A 20,855-nucleotide genomic window follows, 5' to 3' on the forward strand; every position below is an offset into this window, starting at 1 on the left:
ATGTCATTAATTCGATAAAGTCAGCTGTGCAACAGGGGGACATGTCTACCCCCCTTTGTGGAGGAAATCTGCCAATACAAGGAAAACAGACCCAACATACTGCTTACCTAGGTGAGACCGCACTCTTGATATTATATTTTTGGTGCTTTACACTGCCCCCCCCCCCCCCCCCCCCAACCCAAAAAAAAAAATAGAAAGAAAGAAAGAAATTGCTGGTTTACATATGGTCTCTATCTTGTTTGGGCAAATTGCAAGCCACGTCTAGTACAATTTTATAGAGGACCTTCGATTTCAGGTGAAAACAGGCAGGAGATATTTCCTTTTATGGTATTAATTGTCATATTTGGACCGATGAAATTATTTAATACATTTTGATGAAAACATGGCTGGTTTTAATCATAAATTCTTCCTTTTCAAACGAAACACACAAAAACTTGTTGTTGTTATTTGGTTTCTGTAGAACCCTACATCCGAGTAAGGTCGACTTTATCAGACTGGACTGATATGTTGTTGTTTTGACAAGAATAACACAAGGTATGACCTGATAAAAGAACAAGTTTACTTAAAAAGACTCAAATATTCTGTATTCTTTAGTAGACGAGATACAAAAAGGGTTCAAAAATCATGTTGAATTTGACTGCTTATTGATCCTAAAAACAGCACGCTGTCAGAGTTAATTTAGGCCCAACTGTTATTCGAGTCCATTTTAGTTCGTGATAATAAGTAAGGAAAACATAATGTTGTGCTGTTATGGAGAAAGTTGTCATGGAGAAGGAAAACTAGAGAAACAAAAGGAAGCTAAAAACAACCCGTGCCCTCTGGGGACTGGAATCACATTCATTGAGAAGGGGCATTCCTGTGTACCTTCAGGGGTGTCCAGGCAGATCCGGCAGGCCTGAAATAGCAGCGAGATAATCCCTCAAACCCATCCTGAAAAATCCCACCTAAAAACGGGTATTTGCACCGTCTCCCCCTGAGGCGTTGACTTCAGACATATCCATGCCACAAATCTCCTCGTACTTATTGAGAAAGAAAATAACTTCCCACCCCACTATTTTGGGCAATGGTTGTTAAAGACAGTATAAACAATGTCTGACATACTATTGATACTGGAGGGTGGGCGAAGGCTTTGGACCCACACTGGTGGGAATAGGCAGAAAATACTAATTTAAAACAAATATTTGAGTTGCTGATATTGAGGTTAATAGTTGCTAACATGACTTGTATAACATACATTTCTAATTTATTAATAATAGTAATTTATCTGATTAAATATGTTTTGAACACTTTATTTCATCTATTGTCATTTTGGAGAAAATTCTGTTATCTTTTTCATAAAACCAAAAATAACAGGAAGCTGTATCTAAGAGTGATGTGGTGAAATTTCACGCTGTTTTTGTAAACAGTTACTTACAACTGATAGGAATGACTTAGACACAAGAATACATCTTGAAGGTCTTAAACAACAGAAACATCCAAAAACGTTGAAGTAATTAGAATACATCTGCCTCCCATTCTACTTTTAGAGATTTTAGGAACCTGTCTGAGGGCAAAGTGGTCTTTTAGGAACATACGGGGTAATCAGATCTGTGATATATGATGGATTTAGACTATTAAGGGCTTTATACGTGAGAAGGAGAATTTTAAATTCTATTCTTGATTTAACAGGAAACTAATAAAGGGAAGCTAAAATTGGAGAAATATGATCCCTCTTGTTGGTTTTCATCAGAACTCTTGCTGCAGCATTTTACATCTGCTGAAGGCTTTGAACTGTGTTTTGTGGACTTCCTGATAGTAAATAATTACAATAGTCCAGCCTTGAAGTAACAAATTCATGGACTAGTTTTTCAGCATTACTACTGGACAGAATATTTCTAATTTTGCCGATATTCCGGAGGTGAAAAAGGAAATCCTGGATTTAAATGACATGTCTTGGTCATAAATATCACCAGGATTTTTTACTTTATTACCAGAGGCCAATTTCATGACATCCAGATTAAGTGATTGATTAAGAAGTTTATTTTTGGGGGATTACAACCAAAGATTACAACTTCTGTTTTGTCAGAAATTAAAGGCAGGAAATTTAAAGTCATCCAGGTTTTGATGTCATCAAGACATGCCTGTAGTCAAACTAATTGATTGGATTCATCAGGATTTATGGATGAATATATCTTAGTGTCATCAGCATAAAAGTGGAAATTAATCCCATGCTATCTGACATCAACATAGGGTTTTTGGCCTACTGATTTTAATTTTATTGCAGTGATTCAGCCAGATTAAAGGGTGAATGTCACGTAATCAAAATTGCATTTAAGTGCTGCCTTTGACTAGGCCATTAAGCCCCTTTTTCAGCCATTCAGAAATGTTTTTACCGGTGAGCTTTGCACCGCCGTCGTGCTTCATAAATTAAGTGTGCTTGAGGTTAATGTCACAACCCTGACCAAAAATTCCTTGTAGAGATAAGAATTGATGGTTCCATGAGTTACACCAAGTGGTCTACCTCCTGAAGCAGCAAAGCAGCCCCAGACCATCACGCTACCACCATGGTGGATATTCTTTTCCTGAAATACTGTCTTAATTTTGCAACAAATGCACCCTCACCTTCCAAAAATTTCTGCTTTTGTCCTCCACATAATGTTTTGGAGATTATCAATACTTTTGGATGTTTTTTCTTTCTTAAAATTAAATTAAATTCTAATTTTAGTTCCTATGGCTGTCATTGTCTAGTACAACCACAGTGATACATACGCAATACATTTAAGTATCACATATTTTAATTTAGGTTAAATAAAGAATTTGTATTGGTTAGGTATGAATTCCTATTTGGATTTGCTGACTTTTTTTTTTTTTACTACAAAACTGATGATGTCCTATCATCCTAAACCTAATAAACTATTAGTGACCCTATGCTTGGTAGATAATTGCATTCAAACAGCTCTCTTTACAGGAAGCTTAAATAGAGTAAATGGAGTAAAATAGTCAGATGGTGCAAATGTTATATGGCCTATAACAAACCACTTGAACTATTTGATGAAACATCCTGAAAGCAGATTTGAGTTGACAAATTGTGTGAAACATCCTATGGCAACTTTTATTTGTTTCCTAAAATTTAGGTACCAAATGACAAGATATAAAAAATATGAAATAATGAACAGCATCTATTTATGACTAAGATGTTTCCAAAATTCTAATTAAAAACAGATTTAACAAGTAGTCTTATATATTCTGACAAAACCGTGGTTTATCTTTTGAATGTTGGTGAATTTGTATTCCTGATGATATATGCCAAACGATCTTAATTAGAAATAAAATTAATGGACATAAATAATTAGAAATATGTTAAACAAAATAAATTCCAAAGAGAAACCTTGAAAAACCTTCAAAAACCTAGAAGAACTGTTGGTCAATACTATTTCAAAACAAAAGTCTTGCTTTTTTCACCCAGTAAATTATTTATAAACCTAAGCTAAAAGAAAATATTTCTGTCAAGGCAAAATCATGTTTGCCATTGTTGGCCTTACAAACAATATCATAGGTAAAGATAATTCTCATCAATGTAAAGTCTATCTTGCAAAGCCCTTTCTCATCGCAGATATAGTTCCTGCTAGGAAACTGGCCAACAGCACTTGGTTTCAACAGGGAGTCTTGTTAGCATTTTTTGCTGACAGAAAATGGTGACAGAAAAGATAAACAAGGGTTTGTGGGCACTACAAGAATTCTGTGAACAGCGTTGCCATATCTTGCCAGAGGAACAAGAAACCAGCTCTCTGAAAACAACCCCAAAAGAAGCCCAACAAGAAGCCCACCACACTGTTAACACAGAGTCAGTTTCTGTACAGTATAATGCAGGGGTGTCAAACTCATTTTGGTTGAGTGGCCGCATACAGCTTAATCTGATCTCAAGAGGGCCACACGAGTTAACTCATTGCAAGATTAAATAGAACTAATAAATGTGGACTTGTTGTTGATTTTTATATTAAGTTAATTTCACTTTTGCACAATATATTATGATTAACCTCAGCGTTTTTAAGAAAAGTATGTGCAATTTCAACAATACTCAGTTAAACATTTACTTGTGCATTATGCATAAAAACTGATCACAGTAATTATACAATGTTGAAAAACATTTATTCAAATTTTTTTGGAACTTAAAAACACTGTCCTGCATGACAAAATACATCAAACAGATAAAAATTAAGAAATGATTTGAATTTTTCCCCAGCTGAAGCTTAATCTGCTAATTAAAACACAGCGCCCCTCGTGGACAATATAGGAACTGCATATTTTCAATTAAACGAAGTACATGTTTTTTTCAATAATTGTTTTATCATTCTCTTGTCCACTTGTGAAAGTCAAATCTGATGAGCTCTTTGTGGCATCTTATTACCACATTGCCAGACAGGACACTGGGGAAAAAAATAAAAATATTTTTTTTTATAATGATAATGCATTTAGCCACAGGGCCGGACTAAATTGTTCGGCGGGCCGGATCCGGCCCGCGGGCCGTATGTTTGACACCCCTGGTATAATGTATTTAGTTCTGTATTTCTATCCATCAGGACTTTTGTTGTTCATGAACTTGAGCAAGTCTTAAAGTAGAAATGAAAAGTGTTGTGAAGCTAACATGACATACAACTAGAAGCACTAAACAAATAAAAAAAAGAATCGCACTAACTTGATTTTGACTTACAGTATTTAAAAAAAATACTTAGGACAAATACTGTACCATACAGCTCTTCAACAGCAGCAAATGGTAGAATACAGGTTGATCATGGTCCAGTGAGTTGCTATTAACTGTTCGAAGCAGGCCTGAACAGCCTGAAAAACGACAAATTCAATAAAGGCTTCTTATTCCATGGGTACTTGTTAACAACTGGAATGTAGTGCCATTCACTATTACTCTGGCAAACCAGATTGACAATGTGTTCTGCACATTATCAATCTGGGACTGATTCTATGAAATCTGTTTGGGGAAAGGAGGGACATTCAACTACACTTTCCAAGCTAATTGGATGAAGTGACACCTAGTGCCTGCCTACCAAAGGTTGTTTTTAGCCAATCACGGTATCAAATGAAAATGTAAGCAGCAGATGTCATGAGAAACCACAATAAGTTACGCTGGTCAAGGCACCTCTTGCTGTTCTTCTTTCAGAGAAGAAATTGTGGATTCTGACAAAACAGATGCGTGAGGTCATATTTATGTTGTTTCTGCTGTGGGCTTGGCAACCATTGGTTTTCATCACAGTGGTATGTCCCGCCTTTAACCATAATACTGCAATGTGATTGGCCCAAACCGATTTTTGGTTAGGTCTCAAAACAGTTGAAGCAAGAGCGGTCCAAGCAGGGGCGTAGCTATGGGTGACTCTGGAGGGGGTGGGGTGTGTGTGTGTGTGTGTGTGTGTGTGTGTGTGTGGGGGGGGGGGGGGTTACACAGGGAAACAACAGAGCGACCGATTCTTTTTTGGTGTAGGAGAGCTGTGGGGCTGCTGCATCGCTTTGCACTTGAACTCAGGTGCTCATACACAATTTAGTCACACGGTAATGTCGGTGTGTAGTTATATACGATATAAAGGTGCAATAGGCTTAAAGCTAATGCTGGGAGGTTAAAGGCAAAGCAGGAGAAACTGTTTGATTTATCCTGGGCATCCGGATCGATGATGTGACCACTGCCATTGCTTAGTGACATAGCATTCAGAAACAGAAATAATGACTTTGACAGCCTGCTGCAGTTTAAATGATCCAGAAGTTACTCCACTGTGTTTGTGGCTGTAAATCATTATAGGTGATGGGTCCTGATTATTTGTTTCTGCTGTCAATTCAAGGATGTTCACTTGAACAGAGAAGGTATTTTCTCCTTCTCCTCCGCCTGTATCTTCTCTATAATGAAGTTACAAACGTGCACGTTCCAAATTTACTTACTCTTGACTATATACCATTTTTTTTTATTAGGCCCGGTCGAAAAGCAATTTCTGGATACGCCACTGGGTCCAAGATGGTTTCTTGTGTTCTTGTAAACACACAAATACCATAAGAATTAATCTTGCAGGCAAGTTTAGTTAACTGTCCTCAATCACTCATTCGCTGTATCGTCTTGACGGTGGCCATGACGGTCTTCATAAACAGAATTCCAGCCTTAAGCCCGCGTCCTCACTAAGACTAAGAAAGTAGAGCACATCACCCCAGTTCTAAAGTCATTACACTGGCTCCCTGTATCTCAGAGAATAGACTTTAAAATACGTCTGTTAGTCTATAAATCCTTAAATGGCTTAGCACCTAAATACATCACAGACTTGTTATCAGTGTATCAACCCTCCAGACCACTAAGGTCTTCTGGCTCCAGCCTTCTCTGCATACCTAGAACCAGAACTAAACATGGAGAAGCAGCATTTAGTTCCTATGCTCCGCTTATCTGGAACAAACTTCCAGAAAACTATAAAAGTGCGGAAAGCCTGAGTTCTTTTAAATCAAGATTAAAAACACATCTGTTTAAAATTGCCTTTGACTGTTCTAGTTAAACAGTTTTACTGTTTTTAATGTTCTTTTTTGTTACTACATTCTATCCCTACTTGCTTTTATTCTATTTTCTATCTACATTTTATTATTTTGCTGTATCTTAATCATGTAAAGCACTTTGTATTGTCTTGTACTGAATTGTGCTATATAAATAAATTTGCCTTGCCTTGCCTTGCCTGCCTTGCCTTAAGAGTTCTCCCTTGATTTTGGAGATCCAGCTATAGGTTCAGATACATACTGGTGTGGTTAAATACCCACTACTCTCGCAAAATATTCCGGCATTTTTTTCAAATTCAAAGAAGGCTTCTTCTTCCATGGCTACAAGTAAACAACTGGAAAGTAACAACATTCCTCGGTTGTTCTGTGTTGTGTTGTAGCTTGCTGTTTCTCACTATACGTCACGCAGCTCCTGCCAACAAAATAAGCCCACTTTCACAGTGATTAACAAAAATGATAAAATCAAGTTATTCAAGTTTGAAGTTAGAGAAATTGGTCCCTTGACTGTTTTGTGGAAATGCCTCACTGAATAATATTCCAGTTTTGTCAATATTTGCAGATTTCATTTAATTTCTGCTGTAATAGTTTTTTGTTGCACGGTGCGATAACCAGCAAGTTAGGATCTACAATAGGATTTCCTTTCATCCTTAAATTAAAAGGCTTTTTTACAGTTTTAAAGAATGAGGACTGCAGCTTTCTACCTCTGTTTCAAAAGCGTAAATATCCTGAAATAAATGTTCTGCACTAATGGGAATAAAAATTTGAGATTTCTAAACTGTTCTATGCATCATAAACCTCATCCAGGTGTTTTCGGTACACTTTTCTGGAGGTGAAAATAAAAGTCGCAGAGTACAGCAGCTGATTAGTCACATTTTTATAATTAACTCATTCATTTTTTATTTGGCTTAAAAACAACAAAACAACATGTAAAATACATGTATCAGTGGACAACTTATTCAGCTGCTACTAATAATGTTTACAACTTTCTTTCACACAACTGTGGTATTATGTTTACTATATCCTCTGACAGTAACATGTGATCTTAGCGTATGTAGCGTAATTTGGTGCTTTTTCTAACGTTATAACCAACCTATTAAAAAATTATATGTTCATATATTATATATATGAACTAATAAAATCTGAACTAAATTGTTGTAAACAGATAAAAAGCCTCTTTAAAAAAGTAGCATTTACAAGAAGGGAAGAATTGATTGGTGGTGTTCCCAAAAACAATGCTAAAATTTTGTCTCACATCATCTTGTTTAATACAAAAGTATTATTCAAATATTATTTCTGTTGCACCTGTTGGTTTCATGTAATTTTTCATTTTGCTCTCGCTTTTAAGATTTTTTTTCATATTATTTCTTTACTTCTCTTAGTACATTTGCACTGATTTAATTTACCTAGTGTTGCCTGTTTTATTGTTTCTTCTTTCAGTATTTGCAAAATCCTACTAAAATGCTAATCCATGTGTATGAACAACTATGACTAAACTGTAGTCTCACTTTAACGAAAAACTCTTTCATTTTTGTTCTTGCTTTATGTGAATCTCTGTGGCATTATATCAAATGTAAGCAACATTTGCTATTTACGTATGAATGATTTTAGTTAGCTATAGAGTTTTATTTTCCAAACAATCCAAATTTTTAATGCATGTATAAATTCTAAAATTACTTCCACGAAAACCAGTTAATAAGTTGTACTGGGATGCACAAAGAGAAAGCTGGAAAGGGAAGATATAATGGTAAAACTTGTCTCTGGCTAAGTCAGTTGGTAGATGGATAGAAATGTTGTAAACATTGGATAATCATCTAAACTCCTATTTTTAGGTAGCTCTTAGTTGTTAAAGCCGTCATGTGTTGTAGCAAAGCATTGCTTGAGGTATTGCATATAATTGTGGTTTAGAAACTTTTACAAGGCCTATTGGCAGGGATTTCAAGAGATAGAAGCCCAGCAGAGTTAAGATTTGTTAAGCTCCCAAGCTTTTTGGCCCAAAGAAGTCATCTTTGCACAGGCTCTGGCATGTATCTACGCGGCTGCATCCAAGACCGGGCAGAGCTCATTCTGCAGGCACCGCTGGGTGAACTCTGGGGCAAATTGTACAGGACATAAACTAGCATAGGAACTGCAGCAAGCTCAGACATGTCAAAACATGAGCTACCATCCACTTCAACTCACAGCAGCAAATGAATAGAGTCTAAATGTTACAGAACATATTTCAGTTTGTATTGAGGTAGGACTACATTTGTTCATCTCTTGGTTAAATTGATTAAACCTGAACTGCAAAATTTTTTTGTTAAAGATGGAATGTTTATTATGTTTGTAAAATAACAAAAGTAAGTATTTTCAATTAAATTCACTTCAGTTTTATTTATATAGCACCAATTCACAACACATGTCGTCTCAATTCACTTTACAAAGTCAAATTAAATCACATCATCCAGACAGATTGTTCAAAAAGTTTCCTATCTAAGGAAACCCAGCATATTGACAAGCAGTGTTCACTCCTCATGAAAGAGCGCAGAGCCACGGTGGACAGTCTACATTTCAGATGGCTTTGCAGCAATCACTCAAAGTGAGAGAAATAGATCTTGATGTCCTCCAACAGCCTAAGCCTGTTGCAGCATAACTACAGCAATAGCCCAGGATAACCAAAGCCACTCTAACTATAAGCTTTGTCAAACGGAACGTTTTAAGCCTAGTCTTAACTGACACATCTGCCTCCCATTCTACTTTTAGAGATTTTAGGAACCACCAGTAGACCTGCAGACAGAGGGCAAAGTGCTCTTTTAGGACCATTGGATCAGTGATATATGATGGAGCTTGATTATTAAGGGCTTTATACGTGAGAAGGAGAATTTTAAATTCTATTGTGGATTTAACAGGAATCCAATGAAGTGAAGCTAAAATAGGAGAAATATGATCTCTCTTCTTAATTTTCATCAGAACTCTTGCTGCAGTATTTTGGATCAGCTGAAGGCTTTGAAGTGCATTTTGTGGACTTCCTGAAATACGATAGTCCAGCCTTGAAGTTACAAATGCACAGACTACTTTTTCCAGTTTTTTAAATTAATTTCTGGTGTTAGGACCACCTTAGAATTAAACAAGCACCAGGTGCTTGAATTAAGGTACTTACAGATTCACTTCTATACAGAAAACCCCTATTATGATCTTTAGTTGTCAAACTGTGTATTCTTCAGTGATGGTATCAAGGCATTGGTTGTCTGTAATCTAATAAAGCTTCTTGCACATATAAATCAAGCGGAACACTGTGGCGATAGCAGTAAGGCTCCACTTGTGAAAGGAATATCGGTTGGGCTCTTTTTGACATGAAGACAACAGTTCCTATTGCCACTTTGCCAGACAGGACACTCAAAAAATAACTAAACAAGCACAAAAACTTCAATATATGGTCTTCTCAAACCTTTTTTTTTCTACATTACTTCATGTACCATAGAAAGCAGTTCAATCTGGAGAGACTCACACAGACAAAAAGAGGCAATTACAGAGATTTATTGACATAAATTAAAAGTTCATTGAATCATCTCTGGAAACCGTGTGGCACGGTAAGGAAGCTAGTATTTTTATGAAAGTCTGAAATTTGTCTGAATGGAGTGTGAATCGGGACGTGCAGCCAGACACGCCGGAAAACCCGCGGACAGTCAGCTGACTGTAAGGGGATGACGCGGTCTGCTCATCCGCTCTTTGTTATTAGAGAACCCGGCCAGGGAAAAAACAGGCCGAGACCACACCTGGAACTGGTCTGCATTTAGCGCGGTCCGGTTTTGTCTAGCTCGGTTCAGTTCAGTCTGCTTACCATTTACACTCGATAGTTATCTCGGTTATCGAGCTCGGACTGGTCTTGGCTCGCTTAAAAAAGGGTAGTGTAAACGGGGTATAGAAGTTTGGATGTTCATTTTAGGATTAGGATTATTGAAGTCTTTCCCCGGGGTCTGAACACTTGTGGTGGAGACCATAGGATAAGGATAAAGTGCTTTGTCATTATACATACAACAAAATTTTGTAGATCAGATGGAGTGGAGCAGGTGCGCTGAAGGGAGGCAAGTCTTCAAGCTTGAACTTTCGTTTTAACTCCATTTCAATCTGGAGATACAGAGACAACCTGATCAGCATGTCTTTAGTGATAGGGGAAACCAGAATGCCCGGAGGCATGCAGACACAGGGAGAACATGAAAACTCCACATAGAAAGGCCCCTACTGAACCTGAGACTCAAACACGGGACCTTCTTGAGTGTGAAGGAGGACATGGGGTGAAGGAGGGTCCAAGCTCAGCTGAAGAGCAGGTTTGCAGGTTCAGGTGCAGAAAGATCAAGAGTAGCCAATCTATGAAGGTATAGGAGAGAGATGAAATGCAATGAGGCGGGACATGACTAGAAATATTGAATAGACCTGTTTGTAACTACTATCCCAAGAGGGCTAAATCAAAAGAGAAAAGCGGTGATTTAAATGCCCTATCATAAGGCCATTGTAAACCTCCTAATGGCTGGCAGAGGTGCAGCTACACCGTTAAATGTTTGATGCTGGTCTGACAAACTGTGACAGTTTCAACGTGATAGATGTCTCCATGATATAATGGAAAGTGTTTGAATCACCTTGAGCTGAAATAAACTATGCAAATCAACTTGACTATGAAACCCTAAGAGTGAGGAGAAGTGAGGAGAAAGCAAGAGGTCTAGATAACATTTAAAGGAAGCATGTTTAGGAATAATGGAGTTTTTTTATGTTAATTTACGAAAACCGAAAAGATTCAACTTAATCCTTCATTGAGCCAGCAAGGATGACAAACACTAGACCTAGATCTATCTGGCAGAACTTAAACACATGGTGAGCAATTCTAGTATATTTATAGGATGATACCAGCTTGGATCTGTTATATTATGCCTCCTGTTACTGAGAGGACACAGGCATGCCCTCAAGATTACTCCCTAAACCAACGTAAGTCAGCCGGCCCCAACCTCAGGGCTCCTCAAGAGGACAAACCCACTGAACCTGCCAAATTCTGTTGACTTAGCCATATAAATGTACACACAAATGTTTAAAACAAAATTGTATCTTCTAAAGACGGTAGAAACGCCTTTAGAAATGTGACGTGTTGTTCGACCTCGGGAGATGTTAGAATTGAAACTGAATTAAAGAACTGCACCTGTAGATTTATGGGGCGGAGGTTGCGTGATTTTTAGACATTAAACATAAATGGAGTGATACATCTCACCTTACGAGCCGGGCGGCGTTTAGCGACAGCGAAGGCAGATGTGTTGAGCCATATGGAGATAATTTCTTGCCAAAACGTTGTAAGCAAAAAAATGTGTTGCACACAAATAAAACTTGTTTTGCACACAAAAAGATATGTTTCACACACAAAAAATTGTTTTGCAAACTGTTCGCCAACCTTGCACTCAAAATATCATTTATAAGTTTTCCTCGGGTACAAAACGGTCTGTGCTAGTACAAAACTGCCTCTGCTCGCACAAAGCAGCCTCTGCTCGAGTACGAAACAATCCCACCACCGCTGCGGTAAATTTGTGCCAAAAGTCACGTGATGCATTAAGAGTTGTTGTTGTTGTTGTTCAGACTTCCCGACAGCAGGGGGCGCACCCGAAAGAAACTGAAACACGCCGGTTTGGCTGAGGAAGAAAGACGTGACACCATAGCTCAGTGCAGCTAACAGCATCAGCTTTCCACAGGTAACTTTCAAAGCTTTCCAGGTGAAAAAGTAACAGCTCACTTTGCAGATAGAACATGTAAGATTTCAGTTAAAGGTACTGCTGTGTTACAGTAAGGGACCATGTTACGTTTTAGAGCAAATTACATGAAAGCTAGCCTTAGGTTGAGCGCCATGCTAAAACAACTTTTGCTTTATGTTGTTTTCAACTGACTGTCTGTTGTTCTTATTGGTGTAAACCTAAATTGGTGTTTGGATATGATAATTTATCCTAAAACTGTTAAACCAATGCATGTATGCTTATGTGCAAAACGGATTCTTAAGCAATTTAAAATAATTGCAACGAGTGGATATTGATTATTTGAAAATTGGTAAGGATATTAATTAAAAATTGCGTTTTCTAACATAAATATGAATGTTACATGTAAAGCATATAGCAGCAGATCTAGATTATATCTCACTACCTTTCTAAATCCTTAATTTCTTCAAAGTAAAAATGAGGTCATCTGTGCCAAATTGCAAATATGTGTTGTGCACTTAATAAAATTGGTTTGGCCATGGCAAAAACCACAGATGGAATTGGCCACATGGGCAGATATTTTCTTAAAACGTTTGTTTTCCTCTTGGTAATTATTTCTTTAAGAGGAGTATTATCCTTTACATATCCATAACACATATCTGTTTTCCAGCATCCACTGATGAGGTGAAGGTCATCAAAGTTCTGGGCTGGATGGAAGGCTACCAGATCATCAACCTGCTTTGAGACACGCCGACTTCCATCACAAGACTACCAAGACTTGAACAATTCAAAATTTTATGTAATCTTTAAACATACGGCAGATGATTTGAGCTTGTTTAAAAATAACTTAATATGTTACTGTTTTAGTTCCCAGTATTAACTACTTTGATCACTAACTGTTGCAGCATGTCCTTCATAGCTCTTAGTGGAGCCGTTTAGGCTGGAAAAAAAAGGCCAGGTTTGAGGTTCTAAATTTCCTGACAGTCTTACATGCAGAAATTGTTTTTCATAGTCCTGTTTTTGGCTTCATCCATTTCATCAGCCAGTTTGTTTTATACAGCCCGCTTTATGGTAATACATGGATTGTTTACTGGGAAAAACCTGGAGAATTAATGGAGTTCTTTCAGTCTTGATTTCAACAATAAAAGCAATCCTTGTGGAAAGGTGTATTCACTTTGATTGATATGGGTAAGAATTGGAAATGAAGACTTTATGAAAGGGTATGTTTATTATGCAATGTGGAAAATAAAGGACTGTTTAATTTTCCCACACTGTTTGCATCCTCAGGTTTATTAACAGCTCAATGTGCCCTTTTTTCCAATAACCTCAGCATTTTCAAAATTTTTATACAGTACCATACACATTTACCATCATAATCCCAGCAGTTCTACACTTTTATTCAGTGAATGCACTAACTTAGTTACATTTCCCTGGCTAGATTTTACTACTTAAAAACCTTTTGCAACAATGGTAACCACAATAAGATTAAACCCGTAAAGTGTTGGTCATACTGGAGAGTAGCAACATATATATATATATATATATATATATATATATATATATATATATATATATATATATATATATATATATATTAGGGCTGGGCAAGTTAACGCGTTAATTTCGCGTTAACTCATTAGACTATTAACGGCGATATTTTCTTTAACGCGCGTTAACGCATGTTGGTCACATGCTTTTATTTTGTGAAGGTCTGTTGCTGCGGTGTAGGGGTTTGAATCAGAACAGTAGGTGGCGATAATGCGCCAATAACCTCGCTGTCAGCCCAGCCTCAGATTCAAAGAGGAAGAAAGGTGCTGGCCGGAAAAAAACACAGCTGACATGCGGAAGGCGATGTTTCCCGCAGGTACCGCGAGCGAGCTTAGGCGAGGCGAGGCGGTGAGTTGGCGGCCGGAACAAGTTTTGTGCGGAGCGGAGCGGAGCGGGGAGCGGGGGGGGGGGGGGGGGGGGGGGTCTGCATCGACGCCGTCGGTGAAGTCGCTTCTCGTTTCAAAGTATCCATGTATTTTTGCCTGTTTTCCCCTGCCATTCACTATATGCGCGCGAGAAAGCAACAACAAAAAACCGCGTGTCAACGTCAAATAAACGCAAGCATATCGAGTTAGCAAGCATTTCAGTTTAAAGTTCTTCCAGCATGGAATATGACAGAAACAAGTTAGTTGTAACCACTGCCAAGTTAAACTTTGGTATTGAACATAAAATGGTAATGCTGCTCCCTGCTGTTACCTCAGAAATTGCCTGTTTTTGGTAGATTTTTTCCCCATAAAGAGAATTCCCTGTCAGTGGCAATAAGCTTTAATTTATTATTATTGCTATTTTTTGTTTTACATGTTTAAGTTGAGCTTTACACTAAATATGTGTTACTGATAAGTGCTACAAATGTTACAACACTTTTGTTCATATGGCAGCAGAACATTAAAATAAAAGTGCTCTTTACACTACTTTTGAATTCATTCTTGGAGTTTGTAAATACAATGCGATTAATCGCGATTAATCAGTGCGATTAATCGCGATTAAATATTTTAATCGTTGCCCAGCCCTAATATATATATATCTGAGCTGTGCGATTCAGAATGTCCCAGTGCATCTATGGCTGCCCTCAGTGCTACCAAGTTGTTCAGGGCTCAACACATTGCCAGTTTCAGAAATAGTGACCCCACAGTGTGGGTCATCCAGCAGTCCACTGTTGTCCCAGTCAATATGAGGCAGGCAGAGTCCCTGCAAGAAAGATATATAGAGAATAAAAAAGAGGCCGTGATTCTGTTGCTACAACTTACTTAATATAATAAAATTTATGAAGCTAAGGATGGAAAAGCAAATGACTCCAAAATCCATTAATTATTTTGAAGGACCATAATAAACAGATTTCAAAGAAACCAGTTTCAGTGCCACCTCTCTGATGTACTCAATGTTTTGTTGTATTGGAGTGATCAGATAAATGATCAGATAAATTCATTTCTGGTTTGAAATATACGCATTAATGTGAGAAACTGTATAATAGCCAGCACAAAAAAATCCTTCTTACCTCTGTGATTTCTGGTTCTACCACAGCATGCTGGATGCTTCCCATCTTCCATAACTGACTGAGTGTTAGATTCCCCTCAGTTCTGAGTGAATTGTCATCCCAGCCACTGCTGATGGTGTGAAAACTTAGTTGTAGTCTTGGGACAAATAAATGGTGACAACAGAAGTTATCTAACATGTTTGACAGGTCAAGCGAATTGTTGTCCTCTCCTGGGTGCAGCACATTGTTGTGTATGATAGTTCCTGCGCACCACACGTCTCCAAAGACGTTTAATTCTGAAAGGAGAGTAAAGATCAAATCATAGTCTAAATACATTATTTTTCAAAAGTCCGTTACACAGCATTTTTAGATCAGAAATAAAACTAAACAGGGCCTTTAACTAAAATCTTACATGATCTATCAGTGAGCTGTTACTTTTTTGAAAGTTACCTGTGGGGTGCTGATGCTGTTAGCTGTGTTATCACGTCTCTCTTCCTAAGCCAAACCGGTGCGTTTCAGTTTTTTTGGGTGCGCCCCCTGCTGTCGGGAAGTCTGAACAACAACTCTTAATGCATCACGTGACTTTTGGCACAAATTTACCGCAGCGGTGGTGGGATTGTTTCGTACTCGAGCAGAGGCAGTTTTGTGCAAGCACAGACCGTTTTGTACTCGAGGAAAACTTATAAATGATATTTTGAGTGCAAGGTTGGCGAACAGTTTGCAAAACAATTTTTTGTGTGTGAGACATATCATTTTGTGTGCAAAACAGGTTTTATTTGTGTACAACACATTTTTTTGCTTACAACGTTTTGGCAGGAAATTATCTCCATAGAGCCACAGACTAGCTGTGTTGAACAGGGAGGAACGATGACGTGGTGGCGTGGAGATGAATTCCTGGATATAGGCGATGAACTAAAATGATCACTGAAGAAAGTTCATGAATGGATGAACGAAGCGTCAATGTCAATGGCAAGGAGGTGTTCAGCTTGGGCTGAGGGAAGCACTAGAGAGGAGATCGGACAACACTGCTGCAGAGGATGGGCCCAGTGATGCGCCAGAGGGAACCACCTGTGGTTGGGTAGACTTGCACGAGTTCAGAACAGGATTGGCAGATTTGAGCAGTGATTGCCACACCGGATAGCAGGAGGAGGAGTTAGGGGAGAAGGAATGGAGGAGGGAGAGGAGTTACCATGGGGCATCACATAGTGAGATGACAATGAGAGGAATACAGGCCACAGCCAGGAGAAGCCACAAGCTCTAAGCTACAAAGTCGAAGAGGTAGCATGGAGGCAGAGTTGTCAAATGAACGCTAGTACCGGAGTGCTGGAGAAAGGAGGACCAGGAATCATGACGAAACAGCTCCGGGAATCGGACATATGATCAAACAGCTGAAGAGCAGGAAGATCCATGTGTGGGGCACCTTATAAGCAAAGTCCTGATGCGATAGGCTGGAGCATTGACGCTTGAGCAGGTGCGCTGAAGGGACGCGAGTCTTCCAGCTTGAACTTTCATTTAAACTCCATTTTACAGTCTGCTAAAACTATCAACAACATTAAAATAGGACTCTATTTTTTCTCATCTACTGCTTGTAAGATGGATGCACCACTACAAGAATTATTATTTTATTTTAGCTAAATCCCATTCTGGCAATAATAGGAACATTAATGGTCACAAAAGTGGGCTGGAGAGGGCGCTCATGTTAAAGATTGGATTCCCTCTGTACAGGTTGCCACTCCATCATAGCAGTAAAACCAAAACCTAGGCAAGGGCAAGTTACCAGTATCAAAGTATACACAGGTTTTTAGGCAGATTTCTTTGCAGTGCTATGAAATAGTATTTGCTTCCATACAGTTTTGATCTGTTTTTACCTGAAAAATCAATAAATTACTTAAATAGAGCCTATTTGACGACATGAAGTTAGCAAAATCATGCCCTTATCTAAAGTAATTTAAGAACAGATGAGACACAAAGTCACTGACATTTTTTGTCATGATTTTGTCTTGGTGTCTGTTTTGTTCAAAACAGAACACAGGGGAACTACAGGACCTAGAAAACACAGGGGAACTACAGGCGTAAGACAACTCCAGGGGAAAAACAAAAACACAAAACAGGTGTACGGACACACTAGGGCTCAACAAGCGTACGGAAACACCGGAGCAACAACTAGTGTACGGAAATGCCAGGGGAACAGGCGTACGGAAACGACAGAGGGACAAACAGGCGTATGACAACGCCAGAGGGACAAACAGGCGTACGAAAACGCTAGGGCTCAACAAGCGCGCGGAAACGCTGGGGCACAGCTAGCATGTGGAAACGCCAGGGGAAATGCCGGGGGGGGAAATGGAAACACCGGGGCGTATAGAAACGGGGACATCTAAAACACCAGGGAACAGAGGGCATCCTAACATGCCAGGGAACAGAGTAAATCTAAAACGCCAGGGAAACGGAAGAACTAGGAGGACTCAGGAGAACTAGAACAGGGAAACTTAGGGGGAAGCCAGAACAAGACAGAAACTACGAAGGGCTAAACCAGACAAAACTAAGGAACACAACAACCAGGGCAGGAACTAGAAAACTAAAGCAAAAACTAGAAAACTAAAGCAGGAATTACAGAGCTAAGACAAAAACTATAGAACTAAGGGAGGAACTAGAGAACTAGAAAACTAGAGCTGGGCAAAAACTAAAGAACAAAGCCAGGACCTAGAGAACAAGACAGATCTAAGGCAGGAACTTCAGTGCGCTGGGCAGCAACATCCTTAACATGCTGGGCAGGGGCGACAGAATATCGCTGGGCAGCGATGACTGAAAGCGCCGTCTTTTAACGCTGGGCAGTGTCGGAGGCGGGCGTCGCGGAGGGCGACCCCGGGGAACACAGGAACGGAAACCAGCAGCGCAGCAAACAGAAACTTAACTAACCAGAGGGAAACCAGGACTTGGAGTAACTGAACATTACGAGCCGGCAACGAAGAACAAACAGAGGTGAGCTTATGAAGGGGTGTGAACAGGTGGAACCAGTCAAGGAATGATTACAGCAAACAGGTGCTCCCAATCAGAGCTGTGCTGGGAAGGGAGGAGGCAGGAAATGCTCAGAATCCTGACATTTTTCATTTAAGTTCCCCAAAAGCAAGGACTCGGACACAGAATACAAAAGCATAGAGAAAAAGAAAAACTGAGTACTCCTAACAATCTATTGATCAAGACAACCCTAAAATAGTTACAGGAAATGTGGTTCATTGGACACAAAATATAGAGTAATGAGAGTGGTTTGGAACTTTGTATCTAATTTAATTAAATGGACAGACCCCTTGAACATTTTCACATTTTGTCATGTTACAATGTGTCACAAAAAAAACTTTCCACTCTCCACCACCTGGCCAAGTCTCCCATTTGCTAAGTTGACCAGAATCTGGACAATCAGACATGTAACCTCTGGCCTACGTGCCACCTGGAAATCCAACGTGGATCAGAAACAGAAAAGAAGCCCCTCTGGGCTTTCTGCAGGGATTAAGTCAAGCAGTAGACTGGACAGTAGGCCTGCTGCTCTGTTGATTCTGTTGATCCTCAGCCTACTGCTGTGAAGCAGCTTGTTCTGCAGAGGCCTAGTGCACCCTGAAATTGGGGTTCTGAGCCTCTATATTTGTGCACTGATCACATACATGCAACAGTAAGGTTGCTGTTAGGCACTGTGCATTCATGTGAGCATGTCTGCAAACTGCACACTTGACTGAATGTCTCAGGTTTCCCCCGAAAAGACAGGTCGAAGGTTCTGCAGTTTGTGTATCTTGGGATTACATAAGGCAGCAAAACAAAAGTCGCCTCAGCTTGAGTATGGTTTGTGCTTATCTGTCCAAATTGTCAGTGCACGTATATGTGCAAGTCTAGACACATTTGGCTTCAGTTGACCTTTGCTCCCATTTTTTTTTTTTTTTTGCAAAGAAGTATTCAAAGAAAGCACGGCAGAGTGTCATGGAAAAAACTCAAGTCCAAAACGCACCAGATCAATCTGATGGTGAAAGGCGCCAGCACCTTGTTATTGCTTAGTTTGGAATTTCCTTTCTCTCGTTCTCTCTTAGACTCTTTGTGATCATAATCCCAAACTGGATGTCAAGTTTACCTCTTGCAGGGCTCAGAGATTGCCTCCTTTGTCTACCGTTTCTGCTAAAACATAAACTTGCTTTTATGCACTTTCCACAAGTCGGCATGTTAGAGCTTGACCTCCACAGCTTTGAACTATTCACTTCATGGCCGAGGGTTTGACCTTCTCTGCTGTCCTGGCTTTCTTCCAGTCTTTCATTTGGGTGTCCAGTAAAACCCCGTGCAGACGAAAATGCATGATTTCCTGCAAAGATTCAACAAAAAGAAGTGGTGTCCCAGGCAGATTTATTTGCTGTCTGAAATATTATTCCTTGCAGCTAAAGTTAGCTAAAATGGGCATGTGAAAAATTTGTGTCATCCAAAAATTTTTTCCTGTCAGAAATCAACTGGTTTGGAGGGACACACCTATTCCACTCCTTTTCTGTGAATGCCAGAAACAACAAGTTGAGTTGGACCTGCTGACCTCTATGCTTGGAGCTTCTGCAGCAAGACAAAAAAAAAAAAAACATCATAATAAGCTTTCAACAGATGCAGTTCTACATATAAACTGAGATTACTCAGATTACTAGTGAAAAACATTGACCTGAAATGAGAAGTGAAAGAAAACAGGAATCAATGAAAATAACTGAGACTATGTTTACTCTGTAGTCCACTACAATGAGTTAGCATTGAATGTGGTATGGTTAAAATTCTTACTGTAATTGTCCACTAAAGGGCACTAGAAACCCATCACATAATAAAGCAAAAGGCATGTTCTGACCTTCAAAATAGACCATAATTCATTATGACCAGGGCTGAAACATTGGCACCCTAATGTTAACAATGGCAGACAGTCTTATATGTTAAATATTCTTTATAGGCAGGTCAGGCAAGTTTATTTATAAAAGCACTTTTCAGCAACAAGACGGAAGTCTGTACATAAACAACAAAAGAACGCATTACAGAGTAAAGAAAAACATTAGTTATTTATTTTGAACAGACAAAAAGTAAAAACAGAAAATAAAATAATAAGACAAATAGAACAATTTTACACAATTTGTTCGAAAAGGAACATGTAGAATATACAAGATCTTATGATTTCCTGTCCCTCCTATATACATCAACATAAAACATTTACATTTCTCCACAGCAAAGAAACCCTTAGAATACCCTCACATTAAACCTTACATTTTCATCATTGAATGTGCAATTATTTACACTTTATAATATATCAGCAATAGCATTCATGGCTTTTGAGACACCCATCCTATATAACATATTTACCAATAAGCTCCTTTTTGTGCAGTTTTTTAAGCTGGTTCATACACTTTGTTTGAGCTCGTCATTTAATCCATTTCATTGATCTACCCCACACACTGATAGACAAAAACTTATTTTGGTTGTCCTTAATGCTTTTTATTTTAAATGTCCTTCTCCTAAATAAGAACTCTCCTCTCTGTCACAAAACATTTTTGGAATATTGTGTGGAATTTGCCGATTTCTTACTTTGAACATAAATTATACAGTTTGGAATTACAAGGTCCCAG

The 20,855-nt window shown here is 38.8% G+C and overlaps 1 protein-coding gene and 1 long non-coding RNA gene across 3 annotated transcripts in view; one reads left to right on the plus strand and one right to left on the minus strand.

Annotated features, from left to right (window-relative positions):
* Nucleotides 1-20,855, plus strand: part of igfbp2a (insulin-like growth factor binding protein 2a) — a 41,940-nt gene that overhangs the window by 11,350 nt on the left and 9,735 nt on the right. The gene's annotated exons all lie outside the window — the stretch shown is intronic.
* LOC118557785 lies at nt 14,801-15,977 on the minus strand. Its single transcript, XR_004928005.1, has 3 exons — nt 15,685-15,977; nt 15,256-15,530; nt 14,801-14,948 (listed from the first exon to the last, which is right to left on the minus strand). It is a non-coding gene; the product is annotated as an uncharacterized LOC118557785 (long non-coding RNA).

This window comes from Fundulus heteroclitus, chromosome 24 (genome assembly GCF_011125445.2).
Source record: "Fundulus heteroclitus isolate FHET01 chromosome 24, MU-UCD_Fhet_4.1, whole genome shotgun sequence".
Lineage (NCBI taxonomy): Eukaryota > Metazoa > Chordata > Actinopteri > Cyprinodontiformes > Fundulidae > Fundulus > Fundulus heteroclitus.